The sequence below is a fragment of the Protopterus annectens genome, chromosome 11.part0, assembly GCF_019279795.1.
Source record: "Protopterus annectens isolate FY-2018-M chromosome 11.part0, PAN1.0, whole genome shotgun sequence".
Classification (NCBI taxonomy): domain Eukaryota; kingdom Metazoa; phylum Chordata; order Ceratodontiformes; family Protopteridae; genus Protopterus; species Protopterus annectens.
The window spans coordinates 178421916-178443185 of record NC_056745.1 but is presented as its reverse complement, the minus strand read 5'-3'; positions in this window follow the sequence as shown (position 1 = coordinate 178443185).

The following is a 21270-nucleotide window of genomic DNA, read 5'->3' as shown; positions in this document are numbered from 1 at the left end:
CTCTTGGACTTCCAAACAAATTTTATTTATAAATTCCACAGGATAGCCCCTTTCCAGAAACATCCCAGTAAGTCTAGAACATTCAAAATGATAATCCAAATCATCAGAGGTCATACGAGATGCCCTGACAAACTGGCCCTTGACAATCCCTCTTTTTTGGTATCCTGGATGTGAACTATTGTAATGGATATAACTATTGGAAAATGTAGGTTTCCTATAGATGTTAGATCTGAAACCTTCTTGCTGCACACTAAGGGCCACATCTAAATATTGTACCGTACCTGAATGTACTTGATAAGTAAAATTCAAGAAATCAGTAGTGGAATTAAATATTCCATAAAATCCACAATTGTATCAACGGAACCCTTCCAAAAGATACAAATGTCATCCAAAAACCTGGAATAAAATATCCAGTTGCTCTTATATCCACTGTTCATAACAAATTTCTTTTCCCAAATTGATAAGATAATGTCAGCGTACGTGGGTGCACAATTGGCACCCATAGCCACTCCTGAGGCCTGCTTGTAATATTCACCTGAAAAATAGATGAAATTGTTATGTAATACTAATTCTGCCAACTCTAAAATGAGAATAATATCATTCTCACTAGCCCTGGGGCACTCCCTCAGTGCTTCTTCAAGCCATATTAAACCCATTTCATGAGGTATGACAGAAAAAAGATCAATCACATCAATGGTGAGGAACCATAGATTGGGTACATTTAACTCAGATGTAAATTTGATCAAGAATTCCCATGAATCTTTGAGCAAATATGATTCCCTAGGCCACAAGATTTTAAACTTCCAATCCAAAAATTTGGAAAGGGGTGCTATCTTTGATCCCTGAGCAGCAACAATAGGCCTTAAGGGTGGGTCGGTAATGTCATTATGGATCTTGGGTATCCCAAATATACAAGGGACCCTAGGATTCTTGCTTTCCAAATAACTATATACACTATAATCAATAATTCCTTGGTCAAACATGTCCTTAATAGCTAGATCAATTTTTTTATATGAAATATGTATTTCATTAATGGAAACAGGAGTGTATCGTGAGTAGTCATTTAGTAATGCAAACATTTTGCTCTCATATATAATCTTCTCCATAAGGACTGTGCCACCCCCCTTATCTGGTTCCATAACCCTGATGTTTGGATTGTGGCTCAACTCGAAAAGCATTGTATTTTCTTCTGTAGTAAGGTTGGCAGAAAATCTATTTTTTCTAGTGTAATTTCTTATTTGCTGTTCCATTCTATTTTCCAAATTTCTTAATTGAGGGTGTAAAGGAGGGTTAAAAGTGCTAGACCTGTAAGGAAAAGCAGGGTTGGTCTGTTTATTAGAACCCAAAAGGTTTTCCAAGTTCAATTTTCTTATAAACATTTTAAGGTCTAATATAACCTTAGTAATGTTGCTGTTACTTTGTGGCACATATTTAAAACCTTTTGTAAACAAGTCAAAAAACATATCGGTTACTTGGAGATCACTGTAATCATATATGTGATAACCTGCTCTGGTATGAGCACAAGAATTTTCATCATCTATTTCTCCCATAGTGTCTAACGTTCCCTGTGCCAATTCTGGTTCCTGTTCAGGTTCACATTCCTGTTCCCCCCTCCCCCCCTGTATGATTGATGTACCGGGGAAAAATACTGATTGTTATTCTGTTGGTTACACTGTTTGCGTATTCTCTCAGACCTCCTAGGTAGTGGTTCTGGACCTAAATCCATAACTTCTGTATCCTCATATTCCTCACCCCTAGGCATGGACTCAAAGGATTTTTTGGAATTATATTCATTCTGGTTTTTACCAAAACGTATAGGTGGAGGCTCAGGGTACTGGCACCCCTCCTGATATTCCTTAATGTCCCTGCTAAGCTTTTTATATTTTCTTTGAAGAATTTCTTCACATTTTTTATCAACCCGTGTTCTAATATTATAATACTTTTTCTTTTCAGATTCAACATTAAACAATAAATCATTAACCACAACTTGGTTGTTTCTGTCTATATCCTTATGCAGTTTAACAATTTCTTTTTCATTTTTGTTAACAATAGCTTGTACAATTTCAAGTCCACAGTTATCAAATGCCCTAACCAGTTCTTTATGAAAGTCACTGCCAACTGTGACATTGTTAGGGTATTTGAACAAACGGAGTCCTTTAGGCACAATCCGTTTTTTAAGGCATTCATTAAAGTACATGTTGTCTAATTGTAAACTTCTGTACCTGTGTAACGATGCCTGTAATGCCGCTAAGGAGTCCGAAAATGTCCTGTTGTCTTCCGTGGAACCAGAGCTATCTTCTTGAAAGTTAAAATTAGGCTTGCCCTTAAACCAATCCTGGAATGAGAAAGAAGATGTGGAACGTTCACAACCCAAGGCAGACGGTGTATCCAAACCGTTACTGGAAGCTCGCATAGCAAGTGGCGTCCTGAAAAAATTAGTAGATGGAATACTGCTTCCACCCTCATGCTGATGGACTGAACCACAGATGTAGGGGTACTTTTAGCTGTGGTACATGTTCACAATGCAAGTATATTTCCAACACTGACCAAATTTTTCTTGTAGCCAGAAACAGGGTGATAAAGGCTCCCCAGTTCTTCAGTTGCAATAGTCAGAGAGTAATATATTTAGCAACTTGTTTAGAATGTCCGGCATTTTATGTAGGCAAAACCGAAAGACATCTCAAAAGGCAAATTTATGAACATTTTTATGAAATACAGAAAGAAAATGTTAAAAATGCACTTTATAGACATCTTTCGGTATGCCCCATGGCCAGATATGAATTTTTTGTCCTTGAAACAATGGCCAAAGACAACCGGGGTGGCCCTTGCGAGACCAAACTGGAGCATAGGGAAACAAACTGGCAGATTTTATTAGAAGCCAGTAGGGCTCCAGGTCTTAATGACTTTATATCTATAGTGCCTCTGCTTAAATTAAAAGCTGGCAAGGTATAATTTATCAACATAAATGTGTTCCAATGAAGTACTTTTCGAATATTATATACTTACACATTGGTATATAAAATTTTTTTAAATATATTTTCGAACAAAATGTAAACATAGATCTGATGATAAACTATTTATTATGTTTTATTTATGGTTTGGGAATGTTATTTGAATATTTTTATATATTTTTATATATATTTTATGCTTTTTTGAAGTTTATATTGATGTTTCTTTAAGAGAACTTATTTATCATAGTAATTGAATGATTGATTGTGTTATAAATTCAGCAAAGCTGTGCTTTTTATTGTATCTGATGAAGTCAAAAGTTTTTGTTGACGAAAACGTTATATGGCAGTCTGCTTGCGTTAATAAACTCGTTGGACATTTACTAGTGGTTGTGGTCTTTCCCTGCTGATATTTTGTTTTATATTGCAGAATAGACTGAGATGACTAACATCAAAGACAGCTGCAATATTAACGTCAAGGTGACTAAATGTTTAGGATAAGAAAGTAATCCCTTACATTTGCACTGGAATTTGATTGCCCTCTGAGGATATTTACAGCTGTTCGATTTTGGTGGTTGCAGTAGACTGGCTAAATCCTTCCCCTACAGAAATACTTGTTTCCATGTATTTTCAGTGTTAGTTGTACTTCACTGTTTTTGTCATGATATTAGCATGTATGATTTGTTTTGTTTGTAGCATATTTGTGAGAATATTTTAGTTGATTACTTAGGACTGAAGAATACACTAATAAGAAAAAAGTGAACATAGTCAATGAGAATACAGCAGATTAGACTGTGTACTAATTTATGCTACAGTAAGTATACAACAACACGATAAAGCATAAGCCTACCATGACTTATTCAATCAGAGTGTTAGAGAAAGAATTTCAGATTCAAAGACAAAGTGAAGCTGCATAGAGGAGCATCTCATTAGCGGCTAATTACCATATCTCTGAATCAAACACTATACCAGCAGACCTGACAGCGTTATTGTATTTACAATGCTTCACTGCATCCCGTCACCAAACAGGAATCATAAATTTACATGTTATTACAAATTCCTAAATTTACATGCTATTACAAATTTGTAAATTTACAGCAGACACATCTTCTTCTTCTCATCACTGTCTTATACTAAATAGTTCAAAATAGATTATCCAAGCAACTAGAATTCAATGCTTACAGCTCATCCTTGTTCACTAATTAATAATGAACAATTCTGTTTACCTCTAACTCACTAACAACCTGAGGACTGTCCAACAGAAATCTTACCTCAAGCAAATATCTTACTCTGCAAGTGCCAGTGTAAATAGCCCTTGCCTAGCTGGAGTTTCCATAACAACAATAAATAAATAAATAAAATACATAAATTCACATATACATACATACATACATACATACTTAAACTGTGAAAGGATATAGCAAGGTTGCAATAACTAACTAATTAACTAACTAACTAACTAACTAAATAAACAAATGAATAAATGAATAAATAAATAAAAATGATTTGATTTTACCTTCTGGCTTCGCAAAGACACCAGTGTCTCTTCACAATTGAAAGCAGACATCTCCATCTTTAACTTCTACTAGCTAAATTCACACTTTAGAAATGGGTATTCTCACACCAGACTGAATATAAGTTTCTTATACTTGCCATGAGCATATGCAGCCCATATTGTATTATTTAGTCCCGTCTCAGGACTTTGGCAAATGGCTCCCGTACCTGTGAGCCATCAGCTCATTTGTTCCCCTAAGGGTGAGTGGTGGGCATCCATGATGTGGGCGAGAGACCTCGGTCTCATTCTTTCCCATTCAGGACCCTGATCATCCCATTCATTCTTATGAAATCAAGAGCTGAGTACTAGGGAGTGTATTGATCCCATGGAGGTCCCCACCTGCCCCTCATATGCCCATCCCATGGGCAGGGAGGCATATATGCCATTTCACAGTGCAAGCCTGTATCGATCATTTCCACTCCCTCGAATGAATGCCTGGTACTAATAATACACAGGTCACCAGGAGCGTAGTCAGAGCTTCGTCTCTCTATGTCATCAGGCTGAGCCTAGACTAATTTTTGAGGCTCATGAGAGTAACTTCTGCAGATTTATGTTTTAGAGCAAAGTAGGCAGCACAGCACCCTGCACTAACAAAGTCATACGTCTCTTACATCACAAACAACAGCACTCTCAATCTGCAATTCAACTTGTGAAATAGTGATTCCACTTGCACTAATCTTCCTTTAATCCATTATTGTGCCAGTCTTCTATAACTGTCTGATTTTTCTAGTCTTCTCTCCTAAAGCTGTACATATCCCATTTTCTCAGGACACAAGGGTTCTTATAGGTTCATAGGAGATTACTAAGCTAATAGCTCAAGAATCCTTTCAAACCTAGCCATTGTTGCATGGTTTTACCCATATTTTTGATACCTAAAGGTTAGAAGATGGGTTAGGTTTATGACTATGATTTTGGGTATTTTACAGACTGCCCATGCCCATAAGAGACATAGGCATCACCCCAGGAATGAATGGTAACCATTTGAAATGTCAAGACCCATTACAGTGAATCCCGAAATACTGAGCCTGAGTGGCTAAAAGATAAGACTTACATATACTAAGTCTGAGATGCAATTTCTTGGAATAGTCCCTTTTCTCCAAGGTATGGTGATCTCAGAGTTGGTGTATATGAGTTCTGTGGGTGTGGGGAGAAGGGATGTAGAGGTGCTTACACCCCCATCCTCCCAAAAAAGAACTTTTAAGGAGAAGAAAAATTTTCAAGATTCTATCTTCTCCTTTGCCTAAGGGAGGACATTTCAATAAGGGGCTGGAGTAAATTTACGACTCCTGAACCATTGATCCAAATTATCTCATTAGGCCCATCTCTCAAAGTCACTCACTCAATAAATTCATTTTTCTCAAACAATGTGATGACCTGGCTCAAAGTCCATTTTTTCCAGTCAACTTATTTGTACTTCCTTTGACTTCATAACATATTAGAGTTGATACAGTAATTAAGGAATAGCCAAAGAGATATATAATTTGCTTAACTGATCTGCTGAATGCTGTCTGTTAAATTTTATTTAATCTTCATGTGACTGTTTTTTAGAACTTCTTTCTCTTTTATCATGGCCATAAATGATGATAAATTCACTTACGTGTTTACTAAATTAACAAATATATAAATAAATGTTAACTTCATGACATTGTCAACAGCATTATCAGTAACAGGGTCTCCAGAGTATTAATCTTTTATTCAGGGGTGCTGTGCTCTGCGTGGTCTCTTGCTTCTCTTGGTTCTCAGCTGTTTAATACAGTTGATCAAATTCTGTCTTAGAACTTAGTTGTTAGTGACATTCTCCATTTCTACAAATGTGTAACAACTTCAACTGCTGGTTGAATTAGTTGGGCCATGGCAAGTGGTGTATGAGGAAATGGCTCTGCTCTCAAAACATGTTTTCCTTTGTTTTCTTTCTTCAGCAAATTCCATTTCTGTTTTATTTCCTCGGGGGGGGGGGGGCTAAGTAATGATATTCACTGAAGGAATTTGCAGTTACCGGTATTTCTAAATCTTTAGCTTTCAACAGAGGAGGAGGAAGAGGGTGATTATGACCTGCTAGTGCTGGCTTGGGGGAAGGAAGGCAGCCTAGGATCACTGCAATAAACTGCATGTAAGCCTGGTGAGTTCCATGCTACTTAAAGTGTGACTCACGTAGTCAGGAAGTTGCATATGCATGGAAATGTGCATGCAGGCGTGCATGTCCTGAGCACTATGATAGTAGATCTGGCAATTGTGTCACAAGGTGGGAGAGTTAGGCCACACCTTCAGCACCACTCCTTATAGCCTTGCACTAGCATCCTTGATCACTGGCCCTGGACATGAATTAGACTGAGCCTGAGGGAGAATAAGAAGACTCCTGTAGACCCGGTGAATGAGGAGAGGAGCGAGCAGGTTGTAGGTGATGATTAGCTGCAGGGAGGAATAACAAAGAATAAAGTGAGGAGTGGTCAGTGGAAGGTCAAGACAGGTATAGAGCACTTGTTCAACATTAGGAAAATTAAAATAAAAAAGGAGATACATACTGTAGATCAGTGTGTATATTGAACCTAGTCAGCCACTGTAGCTCGACAGCACGAGCATATAAGTTGCTGAGCATGTGCAAAATCAGTGCCATTTTGTGTAGTCAGTTAGTGTTCATGTAAGCTTAAATGAAGATGCACATGTATGTGTGTTAGAAGCAGCAAGCCAGTCAGCATATTAAGTACAAAGTATATGTACAAGTTAAAGTTCCTAATGGGTGTATGTATAATGAATGACTTGAACGCATACCCAGCCTCAGTGTCTCATTCGAACAGATGAGACATGTGACATGGTGTCAGAATGAGATCCGAAGTTGAAGCAGCTCGCAAACCATGAGGCACACAGTTAGTAGTGGAGTAATATCCAGGAGTGAACTCGCAAACAGGTCAGCAGTTATTTGAACTTACTTAAATTTGTTTCAAATGATTTTCAGTCACCAAACGTATGGCAAAGCATTCAAAGTGTTCAAAATAATTTCTGAGATGTTTGAAATGCCCGAGATAGCAGCATATTATTTCAAGTGTTTGAAATAATCCCTGAAGTGTTTAAAATGTTTTAAAAGGCTAAAATGTCCACATTTTTTTTGCAATGTCTGACTTTTTTGCAGTAACTAAGACTTTTTAAAGTGTCCTACGTGTCCAGAAGTAAAGTAAATCATTTTTGAAGAGGTTGTTGTGCACGTGAGCAAAATTACAAGTACCAGTTGTTTAAAAGGACTTTGTTTTTATGGCACTAGGATTTCACAGACCTGAGCATTGGTGCTTGATAATAATATTGCTGAGAATTGGTGAGTGTTTGAGCAAGAATATGATATTTTCATACAGGCTTCATTTTTTGATAAAGATGCATGTACAAGAGCATTTATACTTCTCAATTTAGGTTGCTCAATAGCCATTAAATGAGAATGTTCATTTGTGCATGGACCTGCTGTGTATGCGGGCCTATATTAGAACATTGAAGTGTCAGGTCTTCGAATGTTCTAATATTGACACCTAGTAACTGAAAGCTGAAAATAACGAAGTTTTTGATAACCGAATTCTTTCCTAGGGAAAGAATTTGGTTGTCCGTTCCTGTTGCTTCACTATTTTCAGCTGTGCAGTGGAAAGTTACAGTCGGGTTCAGGTAAGTGTGCGATTGTGTGGACGTGAGGGTTAGGGTGGGATAGGTGAGTTAGGGTTAGGGCGCGGGTCAGATAAATATGTGAATGTTTGGACGTGAGGGTTAAGGTGGGATAGGTGAGTTAGGGTTAGGGTGCGGGTGAGGTGTGTGTGCGATAGTGACGGACCTTAGGGTTAGGGTTTTGGTTAAGGTAAGTGAGTAGATAGTGGTGTATGTACAGTTTAGTGTAGGTTTAGATGTAAGATTTTTGGTATATGTGTGTGGATTGCTGTTTGTTTGGTGTGTTTGTGTTGTGTATATATGTTTTGGAACAGCAAATTTTTTCCCTAGGAAAAAAGTCGATGTTCTAAATTTTCGGTCTTACCGGTTTTTGGTTACTAGGTGTCGATATTAGAACATTCGAAGACCTGAAACTTCGATGTTCTAATATAGACCCGTGTATGCAGGGGAGGAGGAAAACTGCCATATTGTGATACAGGCTGAAACGTGGGAAGACACTGAGTGCTTAAAATGTAAATTTAGAGAAATGTGTAACCCTCAAATGAATATTACAATGGAAAGACAAAATTTTTACACAAGAAATCAAAAGCCTGGTGAAAAATTTGCCATATATTACCAACTTAAGAAATAAAACAAAACATGCAGATTTGGTGATCTACAAGATGTGTTGATAAAAAAGCCGCCTTGTATGTGTTGTTAATAATGATACAGTGAGGAAGATTTTGTTTTGAGATAGTGACTTAACATTGAGCAAAGCCATTGAGATTTGCCAAATACATGAGATTACAGAAAAGCATACAAATATACCTAACAAATGAGAAAAGCATGTTTGCAGTGTCTGCTAGTGCGAATGTTGATAGTGTGCAGCATCAAGTTAAAATGAAAAAGAAATATAAACTGAGATGCAGTGCCACACCCAACCTCATTGTTAACAGTCGCAATTGTGGTGGCAGTCATGAACCTAAACGGGAGAAGTGTTTCACTTTTGATTAGCAATGTCATAAATGTAAAAAGTGGAATCATTTCAAAAGGCTTTGCAAATCTAAAGTGTCATGAACTTATGTTAAAAGACAGTATCTGAAGAACCAAGTAGATCAGATAGAGACTGTAGCAAACTCAGAGAGCTGTGAGCAATCTTTCTATATTGATGATGTCTCTGTGATTGATGAATCAGTTAATACAGTAGACTGTCAGTTGTCAGCAAAGAGTGAAATATTTTGTGCTGCAGAAATTAATGGGAAACCTGTAGAGCTTAAAGTAGACGCTGGATTTAAGTGCAATGTTACATCAGCACAAATGTTTACTAAAGTAAAAGCTGGTGAAAAACTTGATTCAGCAAAGTGTGCAAAACTAGTTACTTATGCTGGTGAAGAGATTCAAACTGATAGTGGTGCAGTAGTTCTTTCATGCCATTCTGCTGGAAACAGCTATGACTTGCAGTTTTATATAGTCAAAAGACATGTGCAGTCACTGTTAGGCCTTAAAGACAGTCTGAGAATGGGACTGCTTTCATTTAATAAGAGGCCCACCATATAAGTCTGAATAACAATGATAGTTTTACACAGAATATTTTTAGTGACTATGCTAATATTTTCAAAAATGAGCTTGGAAAACGTCCAGTCACATATTCTATGATGTTAAACCATGACGTAATCCAGTTGCTAGACCAGCACAGAAGAGTTCAGTAGCAATGCTGAGTAAAGTAAAAGCAGAACTAGAAAGGATGGTGAATTTAGATGTCCTTACTCCAGTAGAACTAACTGAATGGGTATCCTCCATGGTCGTAGCTCATAAGAAAAGCTCAGATGATATTCGAATATGTATTTCTCCAAGAGACCTAAACAAAGCACTTAAGCATCCTCATCATCCAATGCGTACGGTAGAAGAGGTTGCCACTCTCATGCCAAATTCCAGTTTTTTTTTAGTCTTAGATGCAAAAAGCTCTTTTTTGGCAAATTTCCATGGATCATAAATCTTCATTGTTAACCACATTCAGTACACCATTTGGTAGATATAGGTTTTTCAGAATGCCATTTGGAATCAATTTTGCCAGTGAAATATTTCAACGTGCCATGGAACAAATATGTGCTGGTTATCCTTGTGCTATTATAGCAGACAACATTATTGTTAGAGGCAATGGTGAAAACGAACATGACAGAAATCTCAGGAAAGATCTAGATGATGCATATGAAGCAAATCTCAAAATGAATCCTTAGAAATGTAAATTAAAACTGAAAGAAGTTACTTATGTGGGACATTTGTTTACAAGTTCCGGCTTACAACCAGATCCGTCTAAGCAAGCAGCAATTGTTGAAATGTCAGTTCCAGAGAATGTCACATCTTCACAATGTTTTCTAGATATGGTCAACTATTTAGCACAGTTATTCCCAGACTTGAGTGAGCTTTTGCACCAGAATTTGTACTATGGTAAGACCAGTAAATTCCTTTGACCATTGAGAATGTAAACTTCCAAAGGTTATGATCGTGTGGGAATCGTGAAGTACATTTGTGAGGAACCGAGATCTTACATTATACAATCTGAAGAAATAGATTACAGAAGGAATTGTATACATGTGTTACCTGTCTCAGAACCTGTGCCACAGCAGATTGCCTGTGCCAACAACTCTAGTTTCCAGAGTGACTCGTCAACTGTTCAAATTCAAAAGAACAGTGTGCTTTCTTCAAGCAACTTTGAGGTAAACCCAGATGTTCCAGTATTGAATGAATCCCCAGAGACTGTCCCTGTTGCTAAACCCAGTCAGAATTTCTGTGTAACTAGATCGGTTAGAATTTGCAAACCCAATCCTAAATATACAGTGACTTGGACTTGAAACCAGTTATGTTTTGTTAAAATGTTGAAATAATGTCTAACTCTTAAATGTGCCTTTGTTCTTGTATTTTACAATGTTGAGCAAAATTAAAGAGTGAGGATGTAGATCAGTGTGTATATTGAACTTAGTTAGCCTCTGTAGCTAGACAGCATGTGCATATAAGTTACTGAGCATGTGCGAGATCAGTTCCATTTTGTGTAGTCAGTCAGTATGGGTGTAAGGTTGAATAGAAATGCACATGTGTGTGTGTGTGTGTGTGTGTGTGTGTGTTAGAAATAACAAGTCAGTCAGTAAGCAAATGAAGTATGAAGTATAAGTGCAAGTTACAGTTCCTGATGTGTGTATGTATAATAAATGACTTGAACGCATACCCAGCCTAAGTGTCTCATTTGAATACATGAGACATGTGACACATATGCTAAAAAATGAAACTACTTAATCACACACCTGTTTGGTAGTGAAAACAACAGGAGAATAATGTGACCCATCTGCTTTTTTTTTCTCAAAATATTTTATTCAGTTTTCCATGAAAAGTAAAAGACAACAAATGACAAACGGTATTCTCATTCTAAGACAAATTATTAACAAACAAGGTAAAAACTATTTACAATATATACATAGGCCTAAAGCAAAACTGCAGATCACTTTAGCATAAGTATCAATTCAGAAAGAGTTGTGGTCCATTTGTAAAGTCTCAATAAGTGCTAAAACTTTTGTCCAAGGATTATTAACAAATGTCTTTGGATAGATTTTAAGTTCTTTGGTCTTAGTTTCTTTGATTGCCAGGTCTTTCACTGAAGACAAAAAATACTCAACAGTGGATGGACAGCTAGTTTTCCATCTTCTAGTGATGCATTTTCTGGCGATAGCAAGTACTGACCATAGTAAATATGAATTATTCTTATTCAAATAGTAACCTTCATTCACATTGAAAAGAACTAATGATTTAGACAATAAGAAGGAATCAGTGAATAATGCTTTGAGAAAATCTTCCATGCTGTTCCAATAGCTCTTTAATTTAGGACAATCATAACAAATGTGTGCCTAATCGGCTTTGGTATGTTCTGTACATCTTCAGCAGGATGCGCTGGAGCTATTATTGCTTTTAACTATCTTATCTGGTGTCAGAAATGCCCTACGGAGATATTGCCAAGCAAAAATACTCCAGTAATGAGACCATGAAGTATGTTTGATGGATAACAGAATGTTTTGTTTTTCATCATGTAAGAAATTAAAAGAACAGCCTTTGAATATAATGTTCCAGTAAGTTTGATTTATATTAGTCTTATAAACAATTAACACATTATATAATTTCAAAATAATGTTATTTGTATTGAAGCTATTATGTAAAATTTCACACGAGAGTTATCATCTTTGGTGTTTCTTGATGAGTGTTTTTAAATATCATGCATAAATCTTGAGAATAAGTTAAGATACTTTGTAGAATTAACCAGTTTTGAGGAAGTAAATCATACTCTTTTATAAGAAACTGAGAGTCTAAAACTTTAGTATCATTTACAATAAGTTGGTTTGCTTTTTTTTTTCCTGAAAGGCATCAGTCACACACCCTCGAAAAAGGGTAAAATGTATTTGCCACTGCCACTGTGCTAGGCATGTGTATGAAAAATGATTAAAGAAATGTGGCCAGCAGGAAGTGGAGATGTAAGACAATAAGAAGTGGGAATGAAAACAGTTATTTTCCAGTGATTTCCAAACGCTTTGTCAGACTGAATTATGTATTTTGTAGAGGTAGACATCTATCTTGAGATACAGTGTTAACAATTTTACAATATTATAAGCAGTTGTGGCTAGAGATTTCAAAGCAAAGGGAGGTGGGCTGCATGCAGCAACTGAATGGGTGGGGCCAATTGGAATGGAGTTGGTCTCTGTTACAATAGGTCACTGACCGTTTGGCCAAATAACAGATACAGTCATTCAGTTTCTTCTGCAGACTGCTTTAGTGTGTACCCACTTATTATAGTCACTTAACCGACCATATAGGCCTCACTTGTCTGACTGCAATCAACAAGGTGAGCCTTAGGTAAATGTTAGCATAGATGAAGGACACTGATCCTCCTCCCCTATTGCACACCAGCCCCATTGCACTTCATCAGTGCCACTCCTTGTTTTTCTCCTCATCCTGGCACCGCACAACACAATCCATATGGATTATTTCTTTCTTGCTTTTTCACACTTTGTCTTACTTTCTGGCTTCCCTGTTAATGTGTCAAACAGACCCTAACTGGCCAATATTCTATTGTAATAAGTATGGATAATATAAGTGTATTAAGTCAGAAGTCATAGAGTTCTAAATACGCTAAGGCAAATTGTGGGGCTTTTTTACAACTTTTTGATTTAATGATGACCTAAGCAAAGAAATCTTGAGTAAAGAAAAAAATTCAGTCTTATTTTTTTTTTCTTTGAAAGAAAAATAAATTGTGTCTAAAGTTTAATATTCATAGTTATCAAAACAGTAGTTTTGCAAAAAAAAAAAAAAAAACTGCGAAGGCAAATTCAAGGATATACAAATCTTATCTGGGAATACTGCCTGCCTTCCTGCTCCTCCAGCTAGATATAGTTACCTTCTGTGTACTCTTCTGATGCAAGACTGGGACAAAAGTAAAACTACAAATGACCAGAGGCATATATTACACAGCGGAGGGTGTGGGAGAATAAAACACACAGAGGCAAGGAGAACATGCCGAGTCCACACAGATATCACAGGCTAAAGACTCAATCAGAGAATCAAGTAGTGCTAGATGGCAACAGTATTCAATGCAAAACACTACCAATTTGTAGGTGCTATGACCACGTCCTGCCCAGACTCCCTGTAGACAGCCACTTATTGAATACAATACTGATGTCTAACTGTGATGGAAATCATTAGCATCATCAGCAGCCCCCTTTTTCCCATTTTTGTACATGGGGTCGGGCTGTCATGTTAACTGTTGCCATCTCTCTTGATTCAATGCTACACTCCTACCTTATTCGAAACTCATGCCTGACCTTTGAAGATCTTCTCTTACACAATTCATCTACCTCTTTCGTGAATGCCCTTGTTTCCGCTTACCTTCTTCCCGTCTGCCCCAAATATTCTTCACCAGACTGTCTTCTGCTTTGCTACACGTGTCTGAGCAACCGTAATCTGTTCTGTTTGCTCTTTTCTGCAATTGGAGCTACTGTGGCTTCTGCTCTAATGTCCTCATTTCTTCATACATCCCACAGTGTGCATCCTACCACCCTTTTCTGGCACTTTATTTCCATCACATCTAGCTTTCTCATCTGCTCTCCCTTTACTTCCCAGGTTTCTGAAACATGCAGTATTACTGGTCACACCAGTTTGTACACCTTACTTTTCAGTTTCTTTGGCATTCTTCTGTCATACACTATACCTATCACTCTATGCCAGTTGGCTGCAGCCCCTCTGATTCTAGCATTGACCCTATTCATTCAGACTTTCCTTCCTCAACCACACCTCCCAGATACTTGAAGCTGTTAATCTGTTATAGTGTCTTCCCTTCCATCTCAATTTTTAGCTTCTTCTGATTTCCCCAATTTGCTGCTATTACCATTGTCTTATCTGTACTTAGTTTCATCCCATGTGCCTTCAGTTTTGCATTCCATTCCCCTATCCCTTACTGAAGTCCTTGCTCAGAGTCTACATGTAATGCCACACTGTCTGCATACAGCAACCATATCAATCTCTCCCCTCCAACCTGTTTCCTAATATAGTCTTTCACCACTATGAACAGCAGTGGGCTCAGAACTGAACCCTGATGTACACCTACTCCCACTGGAAACTCCTCTGTGAGGTTATACACTCATATGTTTGTTCTTTGTGTGGTGGTGGTGCTGCGGTAGCATTGTCGCCTCATAGTAAGACGTTGTCCTGTTTGATTCTCAGCTAGAGTGTCTTCTGTGTGGAGACATGTGTGAATGGGCTTACCTTCGTTGAAGGTTGTGCGTCAGGGCCGGCAACTCAGCACGTAAAAATCTACTGCCAATCATCAGAGGACCGGAGTTCCGCTGTGGAAACCCCTAACCAGGAAAAGCCGAAAGACACAACAACATGTTTGTTCTTTGTACATGAGTCATTGGATCCTTGTATACAGGCTGCATTAATTCTACTAATGTTTCTGGGACTTTGAACCACTGCAGTACTGTCCAAATCTGCTTTCTTGGGACCTTGTCATATATTTTCTCCAAGTCTAGAAATGCCCAGTTGGACTTTTTCCTCATCTCCAGCTTCTTCTCAAATATCTCTCTCAAAGCAAACATCAGGTCAGTTGCTCATCTACCATCTCACTTTCTACTACTCTGTGTATCCATTTATCAATCAGTGTCTCCAGAACTTTCATGCAATGTGACAGGAGTTTGATACGTCTGTACTGCCAACAGTTGTATATGTCCCCTTTGTTCTTGTACACTGGCATGAGAATGTTTACTCTCAGGTCATCCCCTATCTCACCCAGCATCTTTATCATATCTGCTGTGACCTCATCTGAACCTGCTGTTCTCCCGGACTTCATTTTCCTTAGTGCTATTCTTACTTCTTCTAGGGTGGGCTCCTCTCTTCTTCTCTGGGGCAGTACAGCTTCTGTTGGTTTACTTCATTTAGAAACTACTGGAAGTACTCCTTCCATCTGCCTTTGATGTAATGTGGACTGGTAGACAGGTTGTTGCTGGCATCTCTTATGAAGATTGACTATCATTTTTATCTTTCTGTCTTTGCCTTGCAATCTGATATAGTTCCTTTATGCCACCTACTCAGCCACTTTCCAGAAGCTGGTAGAGTGCCTCTGATGCCCTATTCTTTGTTATTGTGACTCTTTTTTTAGCTTCTTTGTTAGCTAACCAGTATTCCTTCCTAGCCTGGTTTGGCTTTTCTATCTCCTATGTTTTCCTGCACTCCTTTCTTTTGATGACTTCCTGGACTTCTGCATTCCATCAGCAGCTTTCCTTATGTACCTTATTTCCACACGACTCAGATAGATATCTGTTCTGTAGTCCGCAAAATTCTTTTTTGAGGTGCTGCCATTCTTCTTCAACTCCACCTATTTCCACCTCTTCGTGGGGTACTAGAGTGCTGAGTAATCCCTTGAACTGTTGTACTTTCTCTTCAGTCAACTTGCAGGTCTTCAGCCTGCTGTATATTGACCTTAAAGCCTTCTATGACCACTGCTTGTACCTGATTGTGGCTGTGATGACCCTCCACTGGACCAGTAATCAATGAGCCTCAATCCTCACCACTGGCAACAGTGGGGAATGTTCACTGAGAGGATGACAAGTACACACACAGTGTTTCCAGATACAGTTATCTGCATCAAGTGCAATTTCCTTTAAGAGCATACAGAGACCACAGTCAGTCTGGTGTTGGTTTCTTTCTCTTCCTCCAGATCTCCATTAAGACTCCCCACTGGCACAGCTATAAAGTTGAGATATCAGCTGAGTGACGAAGCCAAGACCTCCAGCACCCTCTCTCTCCAACCCATGCTTTGTGACCCAGCCCAAGTAGCTGACACACACATTCTTTGAGGTTTGATTTACACACACACACACACACACACACACACACACACACACACACACGTGCACATGCACACACACACACACACACACACACACACACACACACACACACACACACACCACACCTGGGAAAGACTGGCACAGGTTTACTAGCTATGCCCCCTTCTGCCCAGACTATAAGGTAGTTATCACTGCCACTAGTCACTCCTTATCAGCTACTTTAGGGCCCTTAGCAAAGGGTGTCTAATATTAGTGTGTAATATTAATATTAATACAAATGGTAGTTTGCCCAAGAGCAAGGCTATAAGGAGTGGCCCACACAGTGTTACCAAATAAATATGCAAGTACTCCCAAAACTTAAATATCTCTACACTCATCAGTCACAATGAAAGGTTTAAAATTAACTGGCACCTCACCTAAGTGTCATGTTTAATCATAGCCTCACCTCATGCTTCGTGCCCACTGAGTGGTGCACAGCTACAGTTATCCCACTCCACAAGGGGGGATCCACCTTGGATCCCAGGAACTACCGCCCCATCAGTCTGACGAGCCTAATCTGCAAGGGCATGCAACGTATTATCATGGAATTTATAAACAAAGACATTGGCGACCTTCAAACACTGGACCCCACCCAGTCTGGGTTCATGAAGGGCTAATCTTGTTTCCTGAACCTGATTGACTTCTTTGAATCAGTCTCCAGAGCTGTGGACGAGGGTAAGGCAGTCCGCACAGCCTATCTGGATCTTGCCAAGGCCTTCGATACCATCCCCCACTCTGGAATCATAGATAAACTTACTAAGCTGGGCATTAATCCCTACGTCACATGATGGGTTGCCAACTGGCTTACTGACAGAACCCGTACTGTAAAAGTAGCCAACTCCAAATCCAGCTCCAGGCAAGTGACAAGTGGAGTACCTCAGTGTTCAGTCCTGGGACCGCTCTTGTTTGGCATCTACTTCTCTGAAGTAAAGGCCAACACTAAGGGACTCTGGCTAACAAAGTTCGCTGATGACTACAAACTGGGAGCCATTATTGAATCCCCAAATGATGTGGATATTCTACAAAAGGGCCTTACAGTAACAGATGCTTGGTGCCAGAGCCATGGGCTCAAGCTTAATGCCAAGAAATGTATAGTTATCACCTTTGGGAAAAACCATGTACCCATGAATTACCACATAGGTGGCAGTACACTTAACACCGAGAGTGTGATGAGACTTAGGGACACAGGTTGGCAGTGGTCTCACCTTCGATAACCACATCACCACAACAGTCAGGAAATCCTTCTATGTGGCACACCTCATCACTAAGGGCTTTTCATCCAGAAAAAAGGAGGTCATTGTCACACTATACTCATCCCTCATTAGACCCATTAAAGAGTACAACACCCTGTTGTGTATGTACTTCACAAGACATCTGCAACAGTTGGAAAGGCTGCAGAAATACCTCACTAAAAGAATCACAGGCCTAAAGCAGATGCCCTATGCTGACCATCTAAAAAAACTCCAGCTATACTCTGTGGCATATCATCTACTCAGAGGCGATCTCTGCTTAACATACAAAGCCATGTCAAACCCTGAGCTGCTGGACATGCTCCACTTAACGAAATCCCAATCCCTCAGAGCCACACACTCCAGGGGTCTAAACCTTGTCATCACAATGAACAAAACATGCTGGAGGGATAGGTTCCTAACCCAGAGACTCCCCATACTCTGGAATAGACTGTCCATACAAGTCAAGCAGAGTGCCTCCTTGGCCCTCTTCAAAAGGAACCTTGATGATTGTATGGGAGATAGGAAATTCACCACTGGGATCACATCAGTCGCCTTGCTAGACAGGGGTCCAGGGAAGTAAATATTGTGGGAAGAATATCCAGGGAATTGTTAGGGCTAGGCTTGTATAGGCCCTAGGGCCAATAGCCTAGTACCAACCTATGAACCTATAAAAAGACAATACTAAATATATATTCACAGTGACATCAGAGTTCAAAATCACAGGAAATATTTAAAATAACATTGCAGTACAGGCTCACACAAATAAAGAAAAACATCAGAACTACACTTTACTATATTCCTGACTGTATCTAACAGAGTTATACTGTTCCCTAAAAAATTACTTCATTAGAACAAGACAGATGAGTGGTGAATGTTTCTTGTCAGGTCCAAGACCGAATAAAGAATGCTCTGTCTCACTAAGAGACTTCTCAAATTAATATCTAAAATATTACTGCTGGAATTGCTTGCAGAATGACATCATTTCTGGTCATCTGACTGCTAGTTCCCAGACCAAATCCCCCATTGCTAACAAATGCAAAATTTAGCATCTACCTATAAAAATATACAGACAAGGGTTTTACTCAGATCTTTGGCAGATGCTGAAATTTATAAAACAATTGCATTTCTTCATGCTTCAAAAGTAGCAATTAGTTCACACCAAGGACAATACAGAAACCTTCTTAGTACAGACTTTGTCTCTAGTTGCATTGAAACATCTTTATGATGTAGCCTATAAAGTAATTTAACTTCAGATATTTTTTCTAAAGTTTGCTGGACTGAGGTTACCTCTCCAGTTTCCTTTGTTAAGCATATACATTTAAACAGTTACAATAGTGCAGGTACATTTCTGTTCACTTCCAGTAGGGCACACTGTGGATACATTTTAAACACAGCACTTTATAAATATCTTTTCAACACCGACATCTGTACAAGCAGTTTGATATACACATGACATACAGTTCTAGTACATGTGTAGCACAGGCATCTTGTATAAATTATTTCAATATTCACCAATGACATATAATTATTTACAAAATTCCAGCTAACTGTGCGGTAGTACCTCCTTTTGTCACAGTGGCAACCAGTGGCATTCAGTGGCATTATGCTGTGGGCCAACTGTTTCACTGGGAATGACTTTGCAATCACTGATTCTACCCCAGTGCCATTTCCTTATTAGGAGGAAATCTACCCGAGTTGCATGTTGGCCACTCTTGTATGTGATCTTGTGACTGTCTCTTTTTCTGAATCACATGCTGGTTACTATCAAACCATTTGCCATACAGATGTCTAGAATGGCCTCTCCTTCTTTATTCCTTTTTCCTCACCCATGTGGACCCAGGCAGTCCTCATATTCTGCTCTGTCTGTCCCAACATGTGTATTCAAGTCACACGTTATCAACACCAATTCACATTATTAGGTCCTGCAGCTGCTGTGAGAATGCACTCTTTTCCTTACTATCACACCCATGCTGTGGGGCATAGGCTAAGATTATGAATACTATCCTATCATTAGACTGGAGCCTGGTTGCCATCAGTCTGTTACTAATTCTGATGACATCCCTCACTACCTTCCAAAGCCTGTTTCTCACCACAATTCTGACACTTTTCTAGCCTGTCCTCCTCCTGAGTGGTAGCCTCTGGATCCCAAACCAAGGGGATTTGCTGTACTGCCCTTCTATCTTGTCTCTTGGATACATAGGATGTTCAGGCTCCTCCGTATCATCATGTCATCCACTTCCAAACAAATTATGGCCAACGTACTACTGATAGATGCACAGAAATTTATCTTCTCATAACTCTGCTGTCATAATACAGTATGCAACCTCCTACCCCACAAGCATCAAGTATCAAGGAGAAAGCCATAAATAATGGTGGGTGAAGACCAAAAATCAGGGACAACTTACAAATTTGCTAGAATAACAGGCGTGCGTTGAAATACACTTTTGAAGGTTGAAAGTCAAATCTCTGATGTCTGCTATTATTTATTGACTACAATTGTCATTTATGTGCCAGAACAAACACAAACATTATGAAGAACAAACTACAATATGATACAAAAAAAACATAGACATTCTGCAAAATTAGTGAAACTTCAGAGCATCTACTCTCCATTGATTTGCCAAAGAAAAGCACAATCATTATGAGGAACAGACTAAAGTATAATGCAAGAAATTAGAGACATTCTTCAAAATCAGAGACATTTGTGAGCATCTACATCCCTTAAATACTCTCTCTCACACACACACACACACACACACACACACACACACACACACACACACACACACATACATCAAGTATAGTGATTTGTATGACTGTGATTAAATGAAATAATGAATATACAACTAACTACTAACTTCCAAAAAGGAATATATCTTCTCAGCTTAGTATTGTCAGAAAGCAGTGAGCAATGTACTGTAACCCCTCCCACAAAAAAAATGTCTGTCAGCATTTTAGGATGCACTCCTCACTGATTCATAAAGCACTGTGAGATGTTCATTGAGTGACATTTCTGACATTCTTAGGAGCTCTGCTGATTGGTGGGGTAAAGCTAATGCAGCGTTGATGCAGCCTAGCAACTAGATTAAGATTATTTTGGTTTTGTTGATGCAGCCTAGCAATTAGATTAAGATTATTTTTGTTTTGTTTTGTTTTATTTCAGAGCTCCTCAAAACATAGAGCAGATTTTTGTACAACAGGAATAAAACAGAAAGAACAAAAGCTGACTATTACTTTTAATTTAATGGGAGATTTCCCTTTTCCTCGCTGTAGTGTGATCTCGAAGTTGGAATATTTAAGTAGCAGGGGTGTGGGTGGTGCAGGGGGGCTTGGCCTCCCTGCAGAAACATTTAAATTGTTTTTTGTTTTTTTTTCTGATTTGTTTCGGAATTTCTATATTCCAAAACATCGATCATATGAAATTCAATGTTTCGGAATTTCGAGATTCTGAAATGAATCTGTATATTTATATATGTATATGCATGAGTAACTGTAGT